This window comes from Mesocricetus auratus, unplaced genomic scaffold (assembly GCF_017639785.1).
Source record: "Mesocricetus auratus isolate SY011 unplaced genomic scaffold, BCM_Maur_2.0 Super-Scaffold_100010, whole genome shotgun sequence".
Classification (NCBI taxonomy): Eukaryota; Metazoa; Chordata; class Mammalia; order Rodentia; family Cricetidae; genus Mesocricetus; species Mesocricetus auratus.
The window spans coordinates 72625618-72647723 of record NW_024429194.1 but is presented as its reverse complement, the minus strand read 5'-3'; the positions used below and the strand labels follow the sequence as shown (position 1 = coordinate 72647723).

At 39.8% G+C, this 22106-nt stretch overlaps 1 long non-coding RNA gene across 1 annotated transcript in view; it reads left to right on the top strand.

Moving 5' to 3' along the window:
• Nucleotides 1–8279: 8279 nt before the first annotated feature.
• Nucleotides 8280–22106, top strand: part of LOC121142901 — a 40817-nt gene continuing 26990 nt past the window's right edge. Inside the window, exons 1-2 of the long non-coding RNA XR_005880037.1 lie at nt 8280–8597; nt 11449–11564. This is a non-coding gene — a long non-coding RNA (uncharacterized LOC121142901). The remainder of the gene's footprint in view (nt 8598–11448; nt 11565–22106) is intronic.

The window sequence follows — 22106 nt, the reverse complement described above, 5'->3', positions numbered from 1 at the left end:
TCATTTGGATATATAAATAGAGAATTAGATTCAGAATAAATTAAGCATAGTGATAATTTGTGGCAGGCCTGATAAATCATGTCTTCATGCACTGTGATTACTTGAAATGAGAGGGCCATTCACATATAAGGCTGATAAATTGTTGCAAATTCAGCAAGGGTTTGATCTGCACACCAGCTCTTTGCTTTTCACGCGGGCAAAAACGCATTGACTTGAAAGCCTTTACCTAATATTTCAAACACAATTTAAAATACTGCCAGTGCTCGATGATGTTTAGCTATTAGGATTAAGCACAGCAAAATAATAAATACCATTTAAAACACAGAACTAAAAACTAAAGGTGTATGACACAGCTTGGTCACAGGCAGGAAACAAGCGTGGCTGGAGCAGGGGAAATGACATGGCACCAAAGATTACATTGGAATAGAAAATGACAGGACATGCACATAGCGGATGGCTGAGGGCCCACTGTTCACCTGTTGCAGTAGGAAGCCACAGGGAAACTTGCCATTGGAGGTCATTAAGTCATTCTAAAAGGGGGCTGCATGACCTTAGGCTTTTCTGAGATTTTCATTTTGGTATCTCTTCTACACACATCCATAAGCATCAGCTTGTGCTGCCATCCGTCCAAGACCAAAACCAGTAGATCTCCATTGACTTTGGGGTTTGAACTCAATTCTAAACTAAAACAAACAAAAAAACCTTACTTATAAACAGTATCAGTCAAATGTTTCATTATAGTGGCAAAAGGCCTGGCTGACATACCCACACACAGTTTATCTCCATTATAATCTGCTGGTCTTTGAGGCCATTATTAGCCACATTTGGTGGCATGAAGTCATACTGATAAAATGCTACAGAGTGAAAAATACACATTTCATTTTACATTTTGTGTGGAAGGGGCATGTTTTAATGCCCTGTCAGGTTCTGATACTAAAAGTAAGACATGTGGTACTGCTGCCTTCAAGGAGACAGACACTGATGCTCAGAGATAGTCTTGTACATTCTCTCGTGGATACTAGGCTAATTCATATATAGAAATTATTTTAAACCATGTTAAACAATTTAAAAAAACTATTGCCTTCTCTTGTATACAAATTAGTATAACCAAGCCAATATGAGAGGAAATACAGATTTAGTTAAGTGACAAAGAATCCACAGCTCTCCACAGTCAGCTTCTCAAACATCCAATAATGAAAATAACATCCTTCACTTGATAGGCCTCTCTCCAAGTTTCTTATGGCTGCTGCAACAAATAACCACACTCTTAGGGTTTAATGCTTTAGGAAGAGGGTCACCTAAAGTGCATCTATCAGCCTGGTACAGTAGAACTTTACGGTAATGTCATCCTTTATAGATTGAAATAGGAGGACTGAATGTCCAAGCCACCCTAGGCTGCATGGTAAGACGGATTTCAAAAAATAAAAAAGTAAATAAATGTTTGCTTGCTTTGGGACTAATTGGTGAGAGATGCTTCCTGAAGGAGATCTGCTCCCCTTACCAGCCTCTATGGTGTACACAATGTAGACTTTATCCATGTGGATGAGGAACGTTTTAGCTAAGACATGAGAAATCAGCTAGTAGCTAAGAAAATCTCCTTACTGTGGAGGATTACAGTAAAAAATTGGGGGTGCCCATTATATCCAGCAAAAAAAATATAATAATAATCTGTATTTCGTTGTAGATCTAAGCAATGAAGCTTCCAGAAGTTAGGGCAGAGTCTACTGTGTTTGCCTGACTCTTTGTTCTTCAACATGTGGAAGAGAACAGAAAAAAACCAGACATGTATACATCAGAAAAGGTGATGAGCTTTCTGTGCAAGAAAATAATAAATCCATGATACTATATTATTTCTTTCTCAAGACTCGAGCAAGTACAAGCAAATTCAAGACTAGAAGGATTTTCTTACAAAGAATGAAATATTCTAAGTCCTAGAATCTCTTCTTGAATATCTTTATGAAATATACTAAAGGCTATTGTCTTCCTTGTTGGTCAAGTGTTCTCCAAATATAATCTTATGTTAGACTTTGGATGTGAAAATCATAGCATTGACTGAATTTATGCTCAAACAGAGAACTTAGACACCTCTAACTGATAGTGTTTGAACAACTAATGATGGATCATAATGAATGCTCATCAAGAAACCAAAACCAGAGGTGAGAAGTGGGGCAGGAGGAGGGGTGGGAGGGAGAACTTTGGTTGGAATGCAAAATGAAATTAAAAAAAAAAAGAAAGAAAATGCCAATTGAGAGCTTAGAGCTTACAAAAAAAGAAAGGTGTGTGTGTGTGTGTGTGTGTGTGTGTGTGTGTGTGTGTGTGTGTGTTGATAGGAATGTAAATTCCTGGTACTTTTGAAAAGAAATTAAATGAAAGATACAACAGAAAAAAAAGAAGTTGAACAAAACTATCAATTTCTTAATATCAGTAAACAAACCTTTACATTTCATTTGTTCTTGACAGTCTAATCCAGTCCTGAATTTAAAGTATAACAATAAAGTTTGTATGTAGATCATATCCTAATAATTCTCTTGATTTCTCTCTAAATAGCACGGAATAAAAGCAACCAGGTTCTTCCCAGGTTTGTGGAATACCCACAGTGGGATATACCTGAGCCAAAAGGATCACCAACTATCAGTGATAACCTGTATTCTTTTGAATCCAGGAATGTACTTCTAATGCTTGATATTCATCTTGTTATTTCAAGCTCACAACATGGCCAGGAATGAGATTGAGGGACCATTGTATACTGTTTGGCACAGAAACAATACTCAGAAAAGATGGCGTTCTTTTAGACAGCCTAAAGCAAGCTCTAGAATCTGGGCATTCTATTACCTACACTTTCACAACCAGCTCTCTAAAACAGAGGCTCGGTCTTCTCTTGACTGACAAACAGTCCATATATCCAAAGGACCAAGGGCATACACCTATGTCACAGTCCTCGTCAAAATGAAAATTTCAACCGAATATTGACACCTGAATATAGGCAGAGTGTGGGGCAGAAGTAGATTCTGAGCTTGTAGACTATAAACATGTTGAGTACAGAAGTCCTGCATACAGTTGTCTGTCCATATAACGTAAGTATACACTGTTACTCTTCTGCTCTAAACCCAAATGAAACCCAACAAAAACAACCAAGCCACTCTTATCCTTGCTTGTCTCTAAGAATACTGTTTCAAATGCCACCACAGTCCTTCAGCAGATTATGCCCACCTACAGTAAACATTTTTAACATTTTTAATAGCATACACTAAGAAAGAAAAATTCATTTAATAACACTGTACTTTCACCATTAGGCTATATTTCCAAGAACTTTTATTATTTCATATTGGTGTTTTCACATTAAATCTTGAACTCTCCTGATTAATTGTGAATATGAAAATACCACTATGTTAATAATTCCATGTATATAGGAAATACTTGGGAGTGTGTGACAGCTTTAAAAGTGGGCATTCATAATCACTTATTTACTGCCCCCTTATACCACAGCAGACATAATCTCTACTTCATTTCCTAGTCTATAATTGTGCAATAAATTTTATTCATCAATTATTATGTACTAATGGGCTGTGTAATATCCTTTTAGGATTTTATCATAGATATTTTATTAAAATGAATAGATTCAATTACAGAAAAAAATTATCCTTTGTCTACTGCTCTTTATTTTAATTGTAAGTAGTTAAAGGGTTTATATTTTGTATTCTTTGATTTGGAACTAAGTTATATATATAATCTGATTCCTGGTGGTAGCTTTTTATGTATAACTTTTGCATTATAATAAGCCACATGTGAATTTCTGATGGTATTCTTTACACATTCTATTATTAGTATATTAATCAGCAGTTGCCAACTTTAGATTTTTTAATTAGACAAAAGTAGTCTCATTCATTCACCCCACATGTGCTTATTACTTGTCTCCTATGTACCAGACACTATCAGTCATCTGTAGATGCCTCCACTGTACTTGGAAGTAACGTGTGTGTGTGTGTGTGTGTGTGTGTGTGTTACACATATGTGTGTGTATATATAAATATATATATATGCATTTGAGTAATAAGTTGGTGGCCATTCTGGCATATCATTTCTTAAGTTAACCATGAAAGATGAGGAAATGAGCCATATAGATATCCTGTGAACATAAAGGATATAACTGAGACAGTGATGAGAAAGATGCATATGTACTATTCTAAGATTAACAAAAGGACAGATAGACTGGAAGTAGAGTAATCAAACACGAGAGAAAGAAATTGAGGTAGAAATTAATGGTGGAAATTGTACAGGGTTGATATGTTTCTCTAAGGTCTTGTGTGTGTGTGTGTGTGTGAGAGAGAGAGAGAGAGAGAGAGAGAGAGAGAGAGAGAGAGAGAGATAGACAGACAGACAGACAGAGAGACAGACAGAAACAGAGACAGAGAGAGATAGAGAGAGAAAGACTTGATGTATTTGAATTCTTCCTGAATATAATAGAAGCCTATTATTGTATTTGGCAGATAGGCTTTGTATGGCAATTCAGCAATACAAGCTATCTTTGCTTGTGGCTCTACTATTCCAACATTCACCTAATGGTCATTGACAAAGAGAAAGTCAACTAGGAGATCCACTGACAGCTATTGTTGACACTCATATTCCATGGCCATAAACTAGTCAGAAGCCCAAGGAAAGAGTAGGTATCCTTGCATACTGGTCTTGTCTGTTTCTAAGGGCAAATGTAGTCACAGTGAGGCCAATGGGAAAATATCCTATTGCTTAGGAGATGATGACGTCTAAACTATGGTAGCATAAGACAGATTCTGTTTGGAATGTAGGAGCAAGGATTTGCTGATGAATGAAATGTAGAGAATTGAGTTAGAGAGAAGGTTGAAGAAACACTTTGATACTGGATATAAAAGTCTTTGGAAGTAAGGAATTAAAGAGGAACACCAATTTAGTTTGATGTTGGCTGTTGGTTTGCTGTATATAGCTTTTACCATGTTTAGGTATGTTCTTATTATCCCAGATCTCTCCAAGACCTTTAACATGAAGGGGTGTTTGATTTGTCAAAGGCTTTTTCAGCATCTAGTGAGATGATTATGTGATTTTTGTTTCTCACCTTGTTTATATGGTGGATTACATTGATGGATTTTCGTATGTTGAACCATCCCTGCATCCCTGAGATGAAACTTACTTGATCATGGTAGATGAGTTTTCTGATGTGTTCTTGGATTCGATTTGCCAGTATTTTATTGAGTACTTTTGCATCAATGTTCATGAGGGATATTGGTCTGAAGTTCTCTTTCTTAGTTGTGTCTTTGTATGGCTTGGGGATCAAGGTTATTGAAGCCTCGTAGAAAGAGTTTGGCAAAGACCCTTCTGCTTCTATTGCATGGAATACTTTGAGAAGAATTGGTATAAGCTGTTCTTTGAATTTCTGGTAGAATTCTGCACTGAGGCCATCTGGACATGGGCTTGTTTTTGGTTGGGAGACTTTTGATGACTGCTTCTATTTCCATAGGAGTTATAGGTCTATTTAAATTGCTTATCTGTTATTGATTTAATTTTGGCAGGTGATATCTATCCAGGAAGTCATCCATTTCCTTTAAATTTTCAAATTTTGTGGAGTACAGGTTTTCAAAGTATGACCTAATGATTCTCTGAATTTCATCAGAGTCCATTGTTATGTCCCCCTTTTCATTTCTGATTTTGTTAATTTGCATGTTCATATTCTGTTGTCTGGTGAGTTTGGATAAAGGTTTGTCTATCTTGTTGATTTTTCTCAAAGAACCAACTCTTTGTTACACTGATTCTTTGTATTGTTTTCTTAGTTTCTGCTTTATTGATTTCAGCCCTCAATTTGATTATTTCCTGGTGTCTACTCCTCCTGGGTGAGTTTGCTTCATGGTTCAGGGGAGTGTCAGCCTACAATCCCACTGCCAGTGAGTCTGGGAAACAGGGAGGTTCCCAAGAGATATGCATTATACCCCAGAGAAGTGGAAAGAGGCAAGAACTCCTAGGCAGATTGGGAACATGTGGGGAGAAGAGAGGGAACCGGGAAAAAGAGAGGGGGATAAGAGGAGGATAGAAGACATGGGGGAGCAGGAAGGTTGATTCAGGGTAAGAATAGAGGAGACCAGGATGAGAGATACCATAATAGTTGGAGTCATAGCTTTGAGGACAGAGCTGACACCAGGGAGATTTCCAGAGATGTACAAGGATAACACCTACTGGAAAACTAAGTAATAGCAGAGAGACTACATTAAGAGCCCCTACCTGATGATAAGGTTGATGACTACCTTATGTGACATCCTAGAACCTTCATCCTGCAACTGATAGAAGCAGAGACAAATACTCACAGCTAAACACTGAACTGACCCCCTGGAACCCAGTGAGAGAGATGGAGGAGTGATGGGCAAGGCGGTCAAGACCATGCTGGTGAAACCCACAAAGACAGATGACTGGAAAAGGGGGGAGCTCTTGAACCCCAGACTGATGACTAAGAGGCCAACAGGGGACTGATCCAGACTCCATGAATGTAGTGTCAGTGAGGAGGCCTCAGAAATCTCTGGGGCCTTGGGTAGTAGACTAGTGTTCACCATGGCATACATATGAACTTTGGGAGCCCATTCCACATGGAGGGATGCTCTCTCAGGCTGGACACATGGGGAAAGGCCTAGGTCCTGCCCTGGATGAAATGACAGACTCTGGAGATCCTCCCAAGGAGGGACTCACCCTCCCTGGGGAATGATCCAGGGATTGAGCTGGGGGTAGGGGATGGGGTTGGGGCTGGTGGAGGGAGAAGGGGGGGAGCTGGGATTGACATTTGAAGCATGCATGTTTCTAATTTAAATTAAAAAACATACTTAATAAAAAAAGAGGAACACCAAGAGTTTGGTTCTGAAACACCAAACTAAAACTTCCATGAGACAGATATATTGAAATGTAGACAGTTGGGTATATGAGTCTGGGGAAGAGAAGAGAGATAGATTTGGGCATCATCAACAGAGGCACAGCATCTGTATAATGAAGGAAAAAGACTCAAGGCAAGAAAGGATTTTGTAAGAAGCAGCTATGATTTAGGAGAGTACTGTCTCGAAAACTCGGAGCAAATAAGGTTTTAAACTCACCTTTAAGGAGAGAGTGGCCAGCTTTGTGGTCCTCTTGATAGGTCAAGTTAAACAAAGACAAGTCATTAGATTCAGCAACATGGAGGTCATTACTAACATTGACAGGGGTTGCTTCATCAAATAGTAGAGATGAAAGTCAACCAGGGTTCGTTGAGAACAGAAAATATGGCATGCCTCATGGAAGAGGTTTAGTGTGCCTATATACCAACAGAGTAATTCAATAAAACAAGAATAGGGAAGGATACAAAGGAGAGGGATGGAAAATGCCTGGTTGGTATCTTGGATACGTGAGGAGAAATGGGGGTTGATGCACCAGGGATGAGAAATCGTCTCTGGATTTCAGTCACTGTAATGGAGAGAAGTTAAGGTTTGGTGGCCATGATCTGTGGGGCAACCTGCTGATGGCTTCTGAATTCCCAGTGCAAAATGATTAGCCGAAATTAGAACAGAGAACAGTAAACTGTCATCTAGAGTGCCGGAGAGTGATGACATAGGAAGTCGATTTCTACTGGTTGACCACTCTGAGAGACACAACTTGTTGGCAGTCCTGAACTTAAGTCAAAGCAGATGGTTTGGATGGTTTCCTACATTTATGTAATTATTTTTTGTGGTTTTCACCACCATTCTCCTCCCTCTTACATTGGAATCCTTCTCAATAAGCCCCTTCTTACTGCCATTTGTTCCTTTAGAGTGTGGTCCACTGAGTTTAATTAATTTATTGTCCAGTCACAAGCAGAATGTAATTTACCATAGCAAGGGAAGTTTGTGAGCAGTTACAATACTGAAGAAAGTGACACACATACCCTCAACAACCATTAGCTTCCAACAGTCCCTCAGGGAGGACTGTGCCTCATAGACCACTTTCCCATCCATAATGAAAATTTGCTATAACTAATCTGGGTTAGACCTTTGGATGCTTCAGCCACCGCTAGCTTTCATCACCTAGGTAGATAAATGAGACTAAATGCTGAGATATTCTCATTTTCATTCTTGGTCTTAACATTAATATTTTTAAATACTAAACATTTTAAGAATATTGGTCTCTTTTCCCTTGTGATTCTGAAACTGGTGAACCATTATAGATAAGCACTCACTCATACACCTTTGGCTCTGTACTCATTTGGTTCCCTTGGTGACAGATTGTTACATGTAACTCCTTAGCATCCATTCTCTCTGCCAGAACTTCTTCTCTTTCTAGAACTCACCCATGAAAGCTGAGGCTCCAATTCCCCTCTGCAAGCTCAGCATCACACAGTCCAGCTCCTCTCATTTCCCTCTCCTCCGCGGATTGGAGTTAGGATTGGAGTTAGGAGCTAATCATCAGCCCCCTGCCCACCTTCAGAGAGTTCAGAAGGCAGACTTGAGACGAGCCCTTCCACAGAGACTGTTCCGTGACTAAGAATGAACTGAACACCTCCAGAGCCCCTTCTTACCACTCAGAGTCCCATCTGCCTTTCTACTTCATCTGCCCAAGGACCCAATTCACAGACAGTCTGGATGGTGAGTGACATGGGGTGACAGATTGCAGCACAAAGTCTGCTCCTTACCTCAAATTGGACCAATTCTTTCACAGTCCAGATGGTTGACACTCTTGCAAAAACCTGCTTAATATGTGGAGCTTACTCCCTCAAATAACTTGCTCTTAGGGAAATTTGAGAAATTGGTATTGAAACAAATGGAGGGTCAGCTTATTTAGTTGTAAAAAGAAAGCCTCTATGGAAACATTTGGACAGGTTTCAGTTTAAGTAGAAAGCATTTCACTCATTCTACTTGGACAGTCTCTGTTGAATAAGCATGAAAAATGTTTTTCATTAGTGCTTCCGTACTACACCTGACAAGTAGGAGCAAAGCAGGAATTTTTTCTGTAGTTAACAAATACTCAGTAGTGAAAGGAAACAACAGGGGAGAGGCAAAAGGAATGGTAATTTTGCAAAATGAAAAGGCTTGGGCCCAAACAGCTCATTGATTCCCAAAAAGGAGCAAGAATATGCTAACAACTGACAAAAATAAGTGTGAAATTTCTAACTGTAGGTTATGATTAAAAACAATTTATAAAGGCTCTGAAAATGAGGAGAGGCACTTCATTTTTATTATTTGCTTCAATTTGGTTTCTCACACCCCAATCTTTCAACAGGGGACCTCCAACAATCTTGTTATAGGTAGAATTGTTTGCCTCACACCCAGGGCTAATGTGTGCTATCATACAAATAGCTTATTTCCCAGGCTACTTTTATTTCTGGGTCTAGGACTTCATACTAACATGATTTTCTCTTATTTTTTAATACTCTGAGAATCATTGTACATGTGGAAGGTCTAGTTTTGAAATGTAAATGCCTTTGACATTTTACTTTAATTCCAATTTGGAAGGTAATTTAAGGGTTTAATTAACAATAAAGATGAATCAACCTATGAAAATGAATACATAAACAGGGAGTAGCAATTTACAAAAATAGAAGAAAATTTTTCTAGTGCATTCTCTGTAGATTCTTGCTGGAGTGGGAGAGACTACACATCCGTGTACTTCCTCAAGCAATTAAGACTAGGAATGACAAGATCTGAAAGCTGTCTTGCTTAAAGAGCATCTTAGGCCAGTTAATCGCTGTGAGTACCATTTATAATAGATAGAGTGGGACAAAGCAGTGGCATTTTTGAAAAAAGAGCAAGTAAAGCAAATAAGCAATTAATTAAAGTCCAAGAGGAGAACCTGCTTCAGATCACTTAAGCCAAAATAAGTAACTCATTAAGGTGGAGACAGAATTTTTATTGGACACTATGGGTTCCAAAAGTGCCAAGCACTTGTCATGTTGTCCCATTTATTCTCACACTGCTGTATGAGAGTTTGATTATTATTCTTTTTCTTCTGGGTGCTGAGACCTAAGCTAACCTTCACATCATCACTAAGCTGGCAAGTGGCATGGACAAGATTCACACTCAAGTCATTTTGACTCCAGACTTATTGGATGCAAAGATAACTTCTTACAAGTCTGTAAACTTTTAGATCTATACATTCTTAAGACCTGTAGAGTAGGGGCTGGAGAGGTAACTCAGTGGTTAAGAGTGCTTGTTGTTCTTGCAAGGGACCCAGGTTTCAATTTCAGCAACCACAAACACGCATGTGACACACAGGCATACATTCAGGCAAAGCATTCATACATGCAAAATAAATCTGAAACAATAAAGAATATACTTTCAAAAGTGGGTAGGATAGCAATGTAGACTTATAAAGTTTTGTAGGATATCTCAATACACAGGAGAAAAGGTTCTTCTGAATGTACTAAGAATGAGAAAAGCTCTGATGACGGACCTGCATCCTGTTGAAGCTAGGTACAAATTGTCACCTGATGTCAAATACTTGTGCACTCAGGTTAAGAGATTCAAAATACTTCTGTATTTCTCCCTGTGGATTTTGTGCTATGTCATGATAACCTTTCAAGTGAATCCTGAGTTTGCACGGTAGGGTTTTGTGTGTGTGTGTGTGTGTGTGTGTGTGTGTGTGTGCGTGTGTGTGTGTAAAAGCAGGAAATACAAATGTATTTTTAAAGAAATTTGGGACATACACAGGGGAATTATGCTGTCACTAAGCTGTAAAGTTTCCATATGCTTCTGACATGCTATACAATGCTTTCAGATAATTTCATTATTTTTACCATAATCCTTTAGTTGGACAGACAGATACTGATATGTTCTTCATTTAAGACAGAGCTTAAGAAACTCAAGAAGGCTAAGATGCCTGCCCCAAGTTACGTGGATTTTAAATGCTATGGATTTAAATATTATTGGATCCAGCAGAGGCTTTTAGACTGTGCCAAGGCTTAAATGCAAGTAGAATATTTATGGTTTTGAGCCATCACAGTCAATTATTTCACAAAATAGGAAAGCCTCATGTAGGAAGCCCCAAAGTAATCCCCCACTAAACAGTACAGGCATCTAGGTGCCCATCAGAAGTAGACCATAAGACATTGCTGCTGAGGATATCACACACACGGCCAATGTAGAGAAATCAAGTAGAAACTGAGCTGTAAATTGTCTCCCTGCTCTCTCTCTCTCTCTCTCTCTCTCTCTCTCTCTCTCTCTCTCTCTCTCTCTCTCTCTCTCCCTCCCTCCCTCCCTCCCTCCATCCATCCATCCCTCTCATTGTGTTTAATTATTTATTTTATTTTGGATGTTATATCATAATTACATCACTTTCCCCTCCTTTTCCTTACTCCAATCCTCCTAAATACTACTTCTTGGTCTATATCAAATTCCTGGCTCCTTTTTTTCATTAATCCCTGTTAAATGCAAATATACACATATAAATGTAAGTATCCCTACATGCTCAGTATAATGTTACTTTTATGTATGCTTTCAGGGTATCCAGTTCCAACACCAATTGGTGTTACATGGGGAAGACTATTTCTTCAACTCTGTGTCGGGGGCCATGCAAGAGGAACAGCAAGTGGCCCACTGTTTGCATAGACACAATGGGTGAGTCTCAGAGAAGCAGGCCCCCAAGGACTGCTTTCCTGAGGACCTCATGCTGTTATTGAACATAGCCCTCATGGTCATCATGTCCCTCATAATTTGGGAGTTGTATGAAAACTCTAAGTGGGTTTCTAGCCCCTCATCAGGCAGTGCACTGGTACTTACAATAATAGTGAGTGACTTTTTCCAAGCCTTGCTGCCGGAGCAGATTAATCTTTTTCAAATATTCAATGATTAAAATTAGTGTACTCATGTTTGGGTTTTCAATTTTGTTCTATTTGTCTACTTATCCATTTTATGCCAGTATCATATTGTTTTCTTTACTATGGCTATGTGATATATCTTAAGATACTGAATAGAATACCGTCCAGCATTGCAGATTTTGCTAAGGACTGTTTTGGCTCTCGGGGTCTTTTATGGTTCCAAATGAATTTTAGGATAGTTTCCTTTTTATTATTTCTGTTAATTGGGATTGCATTTAATCTGTAAGTCGTTTTTTGGTAGAATGATTATTTTCACAGTATAAGCTTGGGATGCCTTTCTATTTTCCAGTGTCTTCCTTTGTCTCTATAATCAGAGGTTTAAACCTTTTATTGTAGAGGTCCTTCACATCCTTGGTTATTTATTCCTAGATATTTTATTTTCTTTGAAATTATTGTGAATGGGAATGTGTCCATAATCTCTTTCTCTATATGTTTTTGTTATAAAAGCTATTTATTTGTACAAGTAGATTCTGTAACCTGCCGCATTGCTAATTTATCATTTCTAGAAGTTTTCTGGTAGAATTTTGGGGATCTCTAATGTATAGTATTATATCATCTGCAAATAGGAATAGTTTGACTTCTTTTTCCCCTACTTATATCCTTTAACTTCCTCTCACTTTGTTGCTTTAGTTTGTACTTCGAGAATAATACTGAAAATAGTGGAGCTAATAGACATCCCTGCCTTGTCCTGGCTCCTTTTCTCCATTTGGGATGATGTTTTCCATGGGTTCCTCATTTATAACTCCTATTATGTTCAGTTATGCTCTCTCTAGACATACATTCTCTAAGACTTTTATCATAAGAGCATGTTGAATTTTGTTAAAGATTTTCTTCTGTGTCTGTTGATATGTGATTTTTCTTTAAGTTCATTTGTGTTTATTATGTTCATTAAGTTTATTATATTTATTGATTTAAATATATTGAACTATACCTGAGTTTCTTCTATAGTGCCTACCTAGTAAATGGTAGATAATCTTCTTGATGTATATCTTCATTCTATTTGCAAGGATTATATTGAGAATTTTTGAGTCTATGTTTATCATGGATATTGGTGGGTAGTTTTGTTTTTTAAATGTGTCTTTATCTGGTTTGGTTTGACAGTGATCCTTGCTCCATAGAAGGTGTTTCAGAACACTCCTTCTACATGCCTTTCTTCCTCAATTTCACTGAGCAATTTCTTTATGTCTTTCAAACTCTGAATCCTTTGATGATGTTATGATAATTCTTTTAAATTCTGTGTCCTGGAGTTCATGAAGGTAATTTTCACTGGCAAACATTGCTATGGGACTGGTAGGCTTTGCAGAGAAGACACTGATATTTGTAATTTTGCCATGAAATCTAAGCATGTGGACTTCTTTTGTTAGTTCTAAGTCTAATATAGGCAGAGCAGGTTGAGAAAGAGAAGAGGATGTGTGGGCAGGTTGTGACTAGAGGTTGGAAATGGTTTGGGAAGAAGAATGAAGACTTGACTGGTACACAGCATGTGGCTCCTGGCCCAAGCCTGGAATTTGTGGTAGAGCTGGCTAGATGGAGAGTTTGGGTATGGCATGGAAAGGTCTTTGGGGATTGGCAATGGGAAGTGTGGATCCTGGTAGAAGCCTAAAGATTGGATGCAGTGTGAGTAAGGGTGACCAAAGTAGGCTCAGTCACTGTATGTAGAACTCAAGCTAGATCTTGTAAATTGCAGATGGTATGTGGGTCAGGGAGACACACAGGGCTAGACCCTGGAAAAGTTGTGGGTGATCAAGGTAGGCAGCTTTTCTAGAATCAGAAAGGTGCTATATAAGCTGCTGGGGAAGAAAAGATGTCAAAGGTCCTATCTAGATATGAATTCTACAATCTGCAGTATCAATCTGATAGGCAAGAGGTACCCAAGTGCAACAGTGTTATAGGGGTAACCAACTCCATTTCTTTATTGGCTTTGAGGTCCAATCCACAAGAGATACTTTATACCTGCTTTTATAAACCCAGTCAAAAACCCATGGCCAGGGATGCCTTAGGTCTTAGAAAAAAACCATAATGTTGTTGTTTAGCTAAAATGGCGTGATGCCATACTGCCTTATATTATTTATGTTTCTACCCATAGATAAATTCTACTCCCAGCTTGAATTAGAGAAATCTCATGTTCAGTGATTGGTGATCAATGTGGAGATGAAAGCTGCTCAAGTTGCAGACAATATGTGAGAGTTGAGTGTTAGGCTTTAAATAGAAGATTTATAATACCTCCTATAAGGAATATTGCCAAAGAAGGAGCAGAAAAATGTAAGAGAAGGAATATAGGGAAAAGGGCTGTAAACTGCTGTCTTCTAGGCTTGGCACAGTCATTACAAACATGGTCTTACAGTACCAAAACAAATATTGAAATGAAATAATGAAAATAATTCAAGACATGAAATTAGAATTTAACAAAATAGAGTCACTAAAGAAAGTCCAAACTGAAAATGAAAAATTTAAGAAGTCAAACAAAAATATCAGATATAAAACTCATGAAGTACAAGAGATAGAAGATAGAATCTCAGGTATTCAATACAAGGAAGAATAAATCATTACGTCAGTCAAAGTGAATGTTAAATCTAAAAATAATATATATCCTGGAAATCTGGTACACCTTGAAAAGATCAAATCTACAAATAATAGGAAGAGAAGCAGGAGGAGAAACCCAGGTCAAAGACAGAGAAAATGTCTTTAACAAAATTATAGAAGACAATTTCCCCAACCTACAAAAAAAGATGCCTACTTATCAAGGTACAAAAAGTACAGAACACCAAATAGGCTGGACCAGAAAAGACAAATAATAATCAAAACATTAAAAGCACTGAACAAAGAAAGAGTATTAAAAGCTGCAAGGGGAAAAGACCAAGTAACATATAAAGCCAGGCCAATTAGAATAACACCTGACTTTTCAATGGAGATTCTGGAAGCCAGAAGGGCCTGGATGAATGTTCCACAAACTCTGAGAGAACACAGATACCTGCTCAGACTATAAACCAAAGAAAATTGTCAATCACAATCAATGGAGAAAGAAAAGCATGCCCTGATAAAAACAAATTTTAGCAGTATCTAATCTAGTTCTACAGAAGACACTAGAAGGAAATCTTCAGGCTGACGTGGATAGCCACACTTAAGAAAACACAGGACATACACACACACACACACACACACACACGGACACGGACACGGACACGCGCGCCAGTGTGTGCGTGTGTGTGTGTGTGTGTGTGTGTGTGTGTGTGTGTGTGTGAGGAAGAAGCCTACATCATAAGAACAAAATAACAGAAAATCCGTAAACACTCATTATTGTTAACTCTCAATACTAATGGTATCAATTCCCTAATAAAAAGACAAAGACCAACAGAATGGATTAGAAAACAGTAACCATCTTTCTACCGCATTCAAGGAACATAACTTACCATCAATGATATATATACCTCAAGATAAAAGGATGTAAAATGGTTTCCCAAGCCAATGGACCCAAGAAACAAGCAGGTACAGCCATTTTAATAACTGACAAAATAGACTTCAAACTAAAGCTAGACAGAAGATATTTATTTTCAATTCTAAACACTTATGTACAAAAACAAGGGAACCAAAGTTCATAAGTAAAACACTACTATTTCTAAAACCAATCACATATTGACCCTCACACAGCAATAAAGGGTGACTTCAATACACCATTCCCACTAATAGACATATCATCCAGACAAAAACTAAACAAAGAAATTCTGGAGTTAAATGATATCCTAAATCAAATGAACTAGTAGGCATTTATAGAATATTTCACCAAAACACTGAAGAATGTATTTTCTTCTCAGCAACTCATGCAACTTTCTCCAAAATTGAATACATACTTGGACACAAAGCAAGTTTCAATGTATATAATAAAATTGGAAAGACAACTTGCATCCAATCTGACCACTGTGGATTAAAGCTGGATATCAACAACAACAGCAACAACAAAAAGTATACAAACTGATCAACTCACTATTGAATGAAAAATGAATAAAGATAGAAATTAGGATGGAAATTAATAATGAAAATGAAAACACAACATATCCAAATCTATGGGACACACAGTTCTAAGAAGCAAGTTCATAAAAGTAAGTGTCTACATTTAAGAGACCGAGAGAAGCCGGGCGTTGGTGGCGCACGCCTTTAATCCCAGCACTCGGGAGGCAGAGGCAGGCAGATCTCTGTGAGTTCGAGGCCATCCTGGTCTACAAAGCGAGCTCCAGGAGAGCCTCCAAAACAATACAGAGAAACCCTGTCTCGAAAAACCAAAAAAAAAAAAAAAAAAAAAGAGACAGAGAGAGATCTCATATTTGCAAGTTAACAGCATGTCTGAAATCTCTAGGACAAAAAGAAGAAATTATACCCCAAAAGAGTAGATGTCAAGAAATAATAAAACTCAGGGCTGAATTCAGCAAAATAGAAACAATACAAAAAATCAATTAAATAACTTTTTTTTCTTTGCATAAATCAATAAGATTGGTATAACAGTAGATAAATTAACTAAAAGATGGAGAAAAAGATACAAACTAATAAAATTAGAGGCAAAAGGGGAGCTATCACAATGGACAGTGAGGAAATCCAGAGAATAATTGTCACGTTTGCTGCGTGGCCTGTGTCCGAGAACGTGCGGAGGGTGTCGGGGATTGACAACACAGAGACTCGTTCAATGATATAAAGAAAACTTTAAACAGGCTCCAAAAAGGTTCAAGAAAACCTCCTAAGAAAAGCTCCCACCAGAGAAGCTTCTGCTCTCTCCTCTCCCCTGGCTGGTTCTGCTCTGACACCAGAGGTGGATGTGTGTGGGTTTTTGAAGGTGCGGTTAGTCTTTGGACAAGGTCGAGGTCAGGGCGGTTTCCGTGGGAAGGCCTTTCCCAGGAACTTATTGTATCGTTTTGAGTAAACATGTTTTTACTAAACATTGTCTTACAGCTGCCTACTCCCAGGCAGAAGGGGAAGTGGGTCTCTGCTCAAGGTCTGGTATTCCCACAATTCACCCCTTTTTATTTTCAAATGAGGCACTCCTGGCTTAGGTCAAGTAGGGTCAACCTCCCTTTCCCGTCTTTGGGGGACCTTGAACCCCTGTTTTAGGTGGGAGGGGTCTTCCCCACAGGTTGCCCATCATCGGAGATACCCCAACCTTAAATCATCTGTAACCAACCTTCATGGCTATCGGGATTGCCATGGGCTAAGCTAAGCAATACTTGGTTACGGATCTCTTGTCTCTGGAACAAGGCACGTTTGAGCTCGGCATAAAGCCAGAATGCCTACCGCCACTGCCACCATTTCCAGGACTCCCATTGACATAGCGCCTCTCCATTACCATACCCATCACCAGATCTGGGCCATAACATTCTACCAGCCTTCGTCTGTTACAAGGGTAAGCCGCATGTGATTAACATTTACAATTTGATAAAGTTTCCAATCGTTTCAAGATCTGCTCAGGAAAGCATTTAGAAAGTGCACTTGCACAGATACATTGGGCACAATCATTGATGTTACACATGTAGCATTATGAAAAATATGAACAATAGTTGTCGCATTAGGACAAGTTGCATTTCTCCAGAAAAATACAATGGCCTAGTCGTGATTCTAGAAACAGGAACCATCAAGTCTGATATTTCAAGTGACCATGTCCTGTTCAAATACTGAAAAGAGGCTTTTGCCACTCATCATAGTCCATACCAATGTCCAAATGCTTTAAATGGGTCCTTTTTTCTCTGTTGGCTTCATGATGAAAACTCATGGGTCCGGAAGGTTGATGCAGCAGGTCTGTTGAGAAACTGGAAATCTCGAACCGACTGTTTTCTTTCTTTCTTGGGCTCTAGATTCGATGACATCAAGAATCAGGAACACTGATTTAGGAGATCTCACTCAAACTGGCTTAGGTAGGCTCCCATGGTCTCAGGTCCAGTTTTTCTCTGCTCCATGCATCTCACTAAATGGTCTGACAGTTGCCGAAGCTTTATTCTTTTCCTGCAAGAAAACACAAACATGCCCTCGACCCCAAATTAGGGTCTTCTCCACTGTCTAGTGTATGGATGTCTCCATTTGACCTGAGCAATGGTTGCTCAAGTTCCATCATGCCAGAATCTATCTGAAGCTCACTGGCATTCACATTATAAAATTTTTAAATGAGGAGTGTATTATTTGATGAGTCATGTGGGGACTGGGGGCATTATTCCCCCTTTTTTATTTTCTAAAAAAATTTTCTTTTTTGAACTGTTGAAGCTGGACCATAACAGTAGAAGGATTTGTCTACCCTCCTTGGTTAACTATCTATGTAAATTGGGCTTACTAAATAACTTTTGAAAATTATTTGAAGTCTGTGAGCAGTCTTTCCCAATCTAACCTGTAGAACTCTCACTAGCTGACAAGGCCTCATTTGTATCTTAAATTTTTCTGTTAAAACATTAACAGACTGGCTGGATGTTCCTTTTGGCTATATTTAACACAATCTAGGTAGCTTCTTAACTATTTTTGAAGGGATTTAAGTACCCTTTTAATCATATAAGCAGTTCACACTCACACATTCGCAATCACATTTCATACATACCGGTGTGGCCACACCATACATCAGAACATACATGCATCTTTCAGTCATCCTTTTTCCCTAGGTCATGATTAGTCTGTTGCAATGAAGCTTCCTTAATTGAAATCTATGTAAAAGAACAACTCCAGCCAATCCTTGAACTAAAAAGGTTAAAAAGTCCTATATGTTTTTATCATTCTTCCATTTGAGCTACAGTCGTGGGGTACAGCCGTACCTACTCCTTGTAACTCTGTAGATGCAAGGTAGAGAGGCCAGGCTTTTGGCCAAAAGTTTTTAGAGATGACTCACAAAATAGAACTTAAATGTAAACAAAATTTTCCATTCCATATACCTTTGTCTTTGTCTTTTTCTTTAATTAATACCAGTACCAATTTTTTTTTTTGAGTCAGGGTTTCTCTGTATTGTTTGGAGGCTGTCCTGGGACTTGCATAAAGGTGTGTTGGGATTAAAAGCGTATGCCGCTGGGAATCTCTTGGATTCCTGACCCTGGTATCAGGCTTAGGAGGGGGAAACTCAGAATGTCTAGTTTCTGACTTTTTAATCTCATTGGCAGCAGCCGCTTCCAATGTATTATTGGTGTTATAAAAATTGATGAACAGGGAGCTGGAATGACTAACTGGCATTAACATGGGGGGGGAATCCTCACCAACGCCCATATTTCCCTTACCTGAGTGTTCAGCAATGGTTGGATCATCTTTATCATGGTGAGCATTACTAGTATCCGGAGTAGTATTGGGGTCGACATGCCTGATGCACCGTTCGGGGATCCAAATGGGCTTCTCACTTCCTGGAGGGAAAACACAAACAGCCCCTCGGACCCTAGCTAGTAGGGGAGTGGGTGGCTGCCATTTTCCTGTAATCAAATCCTTCCATCTGACCCATCCCAAGGACTGGGAGGGTTTGTTCCAATGTCTCTCCATAGCAGACAAATTATTACGATCTACAGTCAAAAAATTTAAAATGTAAAGTATGGTGGATAACTGAATATTGGGGGAGGTAACATACTCCCCCTTTTTTATTTTCTTAAAATACTGTTTGAGAGTGGCATGGGTGCGCTCCACAATAGCCTGTCCCGTGGGGTTGTGAGGAATACCAAAAGAATGGACAATGTGATGTTCCCTGCAAAAGGCAGCAAAGCGATTGCTGGCATAGGCAGGGCCATTGTCCGTTTTTAGGGCGTCGGGTACGCCCATGTAGGCAAAGGCCTGCAGGCAATGAGAAATAACATCTTTAATCTTCTCTCCTGAGTGGAGAGAGGCAAAAATCAGTTTAGAATACGTATCCACAGAGACATGCATATATTTTAATTTCCCTGCCTGCGGCAGGTGAGTGACATCCATTTGCCAGAGATGGTTGGCCCTGAGGCCCCGGGGATTTACCCCCTCATTGGGAGAATTATGATAAGGGGCATAATCAGGGCACTGAGAGGTAATCTGTGTAGCTATGGATAAGGGGCACCCAGTGTGAAATTTAATGGAGCGGGCATTTAGATGATACCGCTCATGGAGCTGGTGGGCAAGCTGCTCCTGAGTAAATAAGACCCTAGGGCGGGTCAAGGAGTCAGCAATTTCATTGCCCTGGGCAAGGGGTCCTGGAAGGTTAGTATGTGCACGAATAAATCCCACATAAGCAGGGTGGATGCGCTGCCAAATAAGATGTTGGAGCTGAACTAATAAGGAACGAACCTAGGAGGTTGGAAGAACATATGGAGAAGTTTCTAAAGGTCTAACAATGTTGGCAACATAAACACTATCAGTATATAAATTAAAGGGCTCTCCCTCAAACATTTGGAAAGCCATCAAGCATGCAAACAACTCGGCAGCTTGTGCTGACATCTGCCCTATGGGTACCCTCTTCCGTACCTGAGAAGAAACCACCACCGCAAAACCCTTGGAGGAGCCGTCTGTAAAGACTGAGCGAGCTCCAACTAGAGGGTTCTCCTTTAAAATCTTGGGAAAGATCACAGGGTGTTGTTTAAAAAAAGACATCAAGGGGCTATTGGGATAATTGTTATCAAACTGGGCGCCTGTAGATGTAATAAACAGGGTCCACCCATCATGGAAGATCTGTAGATGTTCCACCTCCTCCTTACCATAAGGAAGGATAATTTTATCAGGACTCTTTCCAAAGGTTTGAATGCTAAACTTGTGCGCCTTCCACAACAATTGTAAAATGAGATCATAGTAAGGGGTCACTACCTTCTTAGGGGAGGCTGACAAATGTACCCAATAAATAGGACCAGTCTGCCAAAACACGGCAGTGGGCAAAAAGCTAGATGAAAGTACAACCAGAACAAGGGGCTGCCCATAATCTATACGCCAAAGGTGGGCTTGCTCTATACTTCTTAACAACAATTGTAGGGCTTCCCTGGTCTCTGGGGTAATCTGTCTAGGGGAAGTTGGAGCAGGATCTCCAGGAAGAATATCATAAAGCGCTTTAAGAGCCCCTGTTTTAATAGAAAGAGAAGGGTGAAACCATTGCACCTCTCCCAAGAATCTCTGCCAATCATGAAGTGTTTTTAAATTTGAACAATCAATTTGGAGTCTTTGTGGCCGGAGGCCAGTTTGTTGAATTTGATGACCCAAATAAGTATAAGGGGGTCTCTTTTGGATCTTTTCAGGAGCCAAAATAAATCCATGAGCCTCCAGAAGTTCCTGTAGCTCTGCAAAGGCTATGTAACATTGTCTTTCTTCGGCCGCGGCCAAAAGAATATCATCCATGTAGTGGATAATGTAAAGATCAGGGAACTTACGTCTGAGGGGATCTAAACAGGCAGCTACATAAATCTGGCATATAGTTGGACTATTAGCCATCCCTTGGGGGAGCACAACCCATTGGAAGCGAAGGGCAGGCTCCCTAAAGTTAATCGCAGGAAGGCTAAATGCAAACCGAGGACTATCTTGAGAATGCAAGGGAATAGAAAAGAAGCAATCCTTCAAATCAATAACAATCAAATGACAGTCTTTAGGAATGGCCACAGGCACGGGCAAGCCAGGCTGCAGAGCCCCCATAGGCTGCATGGTCGCATTCACGGCCCTCAAGTCTTGTAGTAACCTCCATTTCCCTGAAGATTTTTTATTACAAATATAGGGGTATTCCAAGGGGACGTGGAAGGAACCAAATGACCTGCCTCCAATTGTTCTTGAACTAGCTGGTGAGCCGCCCTTAGTTTCTCCGCTGGTAAGGGCCACTGTTCCACCCATACCGGATCATCTGATAGCCATGTGATGGGTATGGGGGCTGGCGGCGCAACAGTGACCCTCATCAAAAATGGCCAAAACCCTTCCTATCCCCTGGGGCCCTGGTCTCCAAAGGGAGGGATGTCACAGAGCAAACCTCTCCCTGTTCTAGTTTACCTAGTTCCCTCCCCGGGCTCCAGCCCCTCCCTTGCATCATCTGGGGGCCCCTGCTTTTGGACTTGGGTGCCTGGGTGGTGAGGACCACTCCCATTTCTTGCATGAGGTCCCGTCCCCAGAGGTTATTAGGGAGGCCAGGCAAAACATATGGCTGGAAAAGCCCTGTGTGGCCCTCAGAGTCTTGCCACTTTAGGATTCTGAGGTCTTTTTGGGGCACAGCCTGTCCTATTCCCTGGAGGGTCACTGTCCCTTCCTCTTTCGGCCAGGCGGGGGGCCAGAATTTATCTGAGAGGACAGAAAAATCTGCCCCAGAATCTAAGACACCCCTAAAGGACTTGCCTTCTATCTTTAATGTAAGCTGGGGGCG